General features: G+C 37.3%; 1 pseudogene; it reads right to left on the reverse strand.

The window, feature by feature from the left end:
* Positions 1-475: 475 nt before the first annotated feature.
* Positions 476-3,209, reverse strand: LOC118022541 (annotated as a pseudogene).
* Positions 3,210-4,659: the final 1,450 nt, after the last annotated feature.

Consider the following 4,659-nt stretch of genomic DNA (forward strand, 5'->3'; position numbering starts at 1 on the left):
TTTAAACTTAATTTTTTTTAATTTTTATTGTTATGTTAATCCCCATACATTACATCATTAGTTTTAGATGTAGTGTTCCATGATTCATTGTTTGTGCATAACACCCAGTGCTCCATGCAGAACGTGCCCTCTTTAATATCCATCACCAGGCTAACCCATTCTCCCACCCCCCTCCCCTCTAGAACCCTCAGTTTGTTTTTCAGAGTCCATCGTCTCTCATGGTTCCTCTCCCCTCCTATTTCCCCCCTTCATCCTTCCCCTCCTGCTATCTTCTTCTTCTTCTTCTTCTTTTTTTTTCTTAACATATAATGTATTATTGTTTCAGAGGTACAGATCTGTGATTCAACAGTCTTGCACAATTCACAGCACTCACCATAGCACATACCCTCCCCAGTGTCTATCACCCAGCCATCCCATCCCTCCCACCCTCGTCCTTCTCTTCAGCCAAAGATCAGCAGACTCTATCACCTCCCCATTACAGAGCTGCCCTCTGTTTCTCCAAGTCCTTCTCCAGTTTTTCCTTAAGAGTCTTCTTCTTCTGAATTTTCCTTAACCTGTAGAATTCTTCTCACTTTCTCTCATCCAGCTCTGTGATGATATGAGCAAGGGTACTGGGGAATGATGGCATGTTCTGTGGCATTTACACACCTGTTGGTTATCTTAATAGCTTCATCCAAAGTAACAAAGGAAGCCTGCAGTGAAGCTCCTCCCACCGGTACTTCCACTGCTCTGGCTTAATTCTAATGGCCAAACCAGTCAGTTCACACCTGCTGGTTCGTTCCTTCATTCCTTCGTTCCTTCGGATAATGTTCAAATTCCTGGCAGAGTCACACCGGCTGCATTATATTTCTTCTCTGGAAGCTTCAGTAGGGCTTTCTGTACATTGTGGACAATGTAGTGCGGAAGTCCCTTGCTGTGAATGTGGCCTCAGCAAATGTAAAGGCAGCTTCTCTCAACACTTCACCCATCAACATTATTTGTATTTGAAGTATTTGAGTCCCTATTACCTTCTTTAGGATCTGTTGAAATGGAAGAGTTAAGGCAGTTAGAGTTGCCCGACTGGATGGTGGGACATTGATAATTTGGCTGCAACAGCCCCAGCTCCAGTCTCCCTCTGCCCACGTCAGCGTCGAGACAGTGCTAACTCAGGGAGGGAAACAGAGATAGCAATTATATCTGTAATGTTGTATTTCTTGAAAAGTGAAGTAACTGAAGTAAACACAAAATAATATAAAGATTTGATAAAGGTAAGTGGTGGGAACACAGATATATATTACATTTTCCGAAGTTATCTATATAATAAAGAATAACTTTTAAGAAGTAGATTTAAAATAAAAATTCATGCCTTCCAGTCCCTAAGCAAAAAGATTTTTTTCAAACACATGCACTACTTTTTCTAATTTTTCTCTTGATATTTCATTCCCTAGTGATTTAAATTCTTCCCTATCAGCCTCAGTGACTAAGTACCTTTGGTTGTAATTAAATAACTATTTAATTAAGAGATAATTTTTAACACTTTTATAAAGGATATCCTTTTATATTTATAGTGTTGGAGAGCATACCATTTTATAAAGGATAATATATAATATAAATTATTGCAAATTTGTGATAAAGTTCCTTCCATACACTAAATTTTTATTATGGATGTATACTCCAATTGCTCTTCCATTTCCAGACTTTCAGCAGAGTATTTTTTAACAGCATAGACATTTTTAATATTGTTCAATGATTCAGGTGCCTGGGTGGCTCAGTTGGTTAAGCGATTGCCTTCGGCTCAGGTCATGTTCCTGGAGTCCCAGGATCGAGTCCCGCATCAGGCTCCCTGCTTGGCAGGGAGTCTGCTTTTCCCTCTGACCCTCCCCCCTCTCATGCTCTCTCTCTCTCATTCTCTCTCTCAAATAAATAAATAAAATCTTTAAAAAAAAATATTGTTCAATGATTCAAGGAGGAAATTGCTCAAATCTTGACATCATTTTTTAATCACAATTTATTCAATTTAGATTAACCTCCCCTTTTAAAAAAGTATTGCTATGATTGACTTCTAATATATTCTTAAACCTGTGACCTTTTTGGTAGACATAAATAAGAAAAAAGAATAGTCTTCATTCTTCCTTTACCCAGTTAATCCACCAGAAGCAATTTAAGTCAAAAAGCTTAGGAATAATTAAATTTCCAAGCAAAAATATAAGGAGAAATATAAGCTTCAGAATTTAGTACAATAACTTAGCTAACAAAGCAAATAGAATGGGATTAGGAAAATCATGGTCACTCCTACAACATATACAGGATGAGTAGAAACTCTTTTTTTTTTTTCAAACCATCTAGATTAACAAGTTAATTTTTTCTTACGGTTATCCAGTTAGTTGAAAAACATTAAGGAGATTGTTTTGTGAGAACACTGTAATAGGTGTTGTGTACATATTTTTTCATAGGCCATGTTGTACTTAAGAAGTATACATAGGAGTGAGGAGTAAAGACTCCTTAAGAAGCACTTTGGAAACAATCGTAATGCAGAACATTAGCAAATTAATCAACTCCAACATCTTTTTTCTAATATCCAATTCCAACATCTTACTTCTAATATCTGGTTCAGAGTGCAAAGAAATGACACATCACCCGATATTTTGTATCTTTAGCACAAAATTATGGCAGAATCAAGAAGTTTGGCTTTGGACCCCCAGTCTTGTGATTTTTTATTTAATTTTATTTTTATTTTTTTCCAAGTCTTGTGATTTTCTCTTCAACAGCTATATTCCTTCAAAGTTATATTTATTTATTTAATATATGCCATGTGCTAGATACTGTTACAAGCATGTTAGAAATAATAATTCATTTATATCAATGAGAGTTAAAAGATGCAGCACTACAAAATGACCCCAAATTTCAGTGGTTTGTAACAGCGTGTATAACTCATTATATGTTGACTTTGAGTGTGACTCTGCTTCATGCCCTCTTTACTCCAGGATGCAGGCTGAAGAAACCCCTATCTGAGACATCACCATTCTCACAGCAGAGGGGAGAGAAAGAATGGTGAAAATATATGATGGATCTTAAAGTTTTTGCTTATAATTTATATACATCACTTAAGCTCACATTTCAAAGGCCAAAAAAAAAGTGACTTGACCAAGTCTGACAATGGAGCAGAGAGATGGGTAATCCTCCCAGGAGGAAGAACTGTGAAAATTGAAAATGCTACAGCGTACCGTCATCATAGCAACTATACTAGGACAGATATTATTATTATCCCCATTTTACAACTGAAGTAACTGAGGCATTAGGATATTAAGTAACCTGATGAAGGCCACACACAGCTACTAAGTAACAGAGCCAAGATTTGACACCCAGGCAATTCATGCTCTGAACAACTATACTTCTCTGACTCCTTATGTTCTTGAACTATTATTTTCACTTCTTCATCAAAATTCTGAAATTCATTCACGCAGAAATATTTGACAGGAAAAAGTTTAAATAGACACTCTCCCAAAGGGATTTGCATTTTAAGGCAATAAAGCCTTAAGATAAAGGTGCAACGTTCAGACAGCCGGATTTCAGAAGCTTAGTGGAGAATGCAGCCTTCCCAATGCCTCTGAAATCACATCTAATAATCAGCCCCTTATTCTGTGTATAAACAGTCACTTAACTGCTTTGCTTGAGTCTATGCTCAAATATCACCTATTCAGACAGGCCTTTCCTCAAAATTCTATTTTTTAAAAAATATACATGCATCATTATCACCACAATAACTACCTCTTTTATCCTTTATCCCTTTCCCCTGCTTTATTTTTCCCTCATAGAATACTAATTTTATCAGGGCGCTTGGGTGGCTCAGTGGGTTAAGCACCTGCCTTCGGCTCAGGTCATGATCTCAGGGTCCTAGGACTGAGTCCCATATCAGGTTCTTAGTTCAGTGTGGAGCCTGCTTCTTCCTCTGTCTGCCACTCCCCCTGCTTGTGCTCTTTCTCTCTCTCTCTCACAAATAAATAAATAAAATCTTTTTTAAAAAAATAAAAATAAAAAAATAAAGTGCTAAAGGAAAAAAATGTTAAAATAGCACTCTATGTTGAGTGAATATATCCCAGATGGGTGGAATAGACGTTTGAAAATGAAAAAAACAAAAAAATTCCACATTCAAAAACCAGGAGCTGTGTGCCTGTGCCTGGGTGGCTGAGTCAGTTAAGCATCTGCTTTCAGCTCAGGTCATGATCCCAGGGTCCTGGGATCGAGTCCCGCATCGGGCTCCTTGTTCAGCAGGGAGCCTGCTTCTCCCTCTGCCTGCTACTCCCCCTGCTCATGTGTTCTCTCTCTCTCTCTCAATCTGACAAATAAATAAAATCTTAAAATAAAAAAAGCCAGACACAAAAGAGTACACAGCACATGGATTTACTTATTTAAAATTCAAGAGCACACAGAACTAACTTCTGATGATAGAAACCAGAACAGTGGTTGCTTCTGGCAGGTAGGAATTAACAGACAGGGGCCACAAGAGAACTTTTTGCGGTGACAGAAATATTCTATATCTTGATTGACTATGCGTTATGTAAGGTTATACACTTTTTAAAACTCACTGAATTGTACATTTAAACCTGTTTTCCTGTACGTAAAGTATACTTCAAAAAACAAAAACCACAGCAGAATTTTCAAATAAATTACAACCTAGTT

The sequence above is a fragment of the Mirounga leonina genome, unplaced genomic scaffold (genome assembly GCF_011800145.1).
Source record: "Mirounga leonina isolate KUSES-001 unplaced genomic scaffold, KU_Mleo_1.0 Mir_176, whole genome shotgun sequence".
NCBI lineage: Eukaryota > Metazoa > Chordata > Mammalia > Carnivora > Phocidae > Mirounga > Mirounga leonina.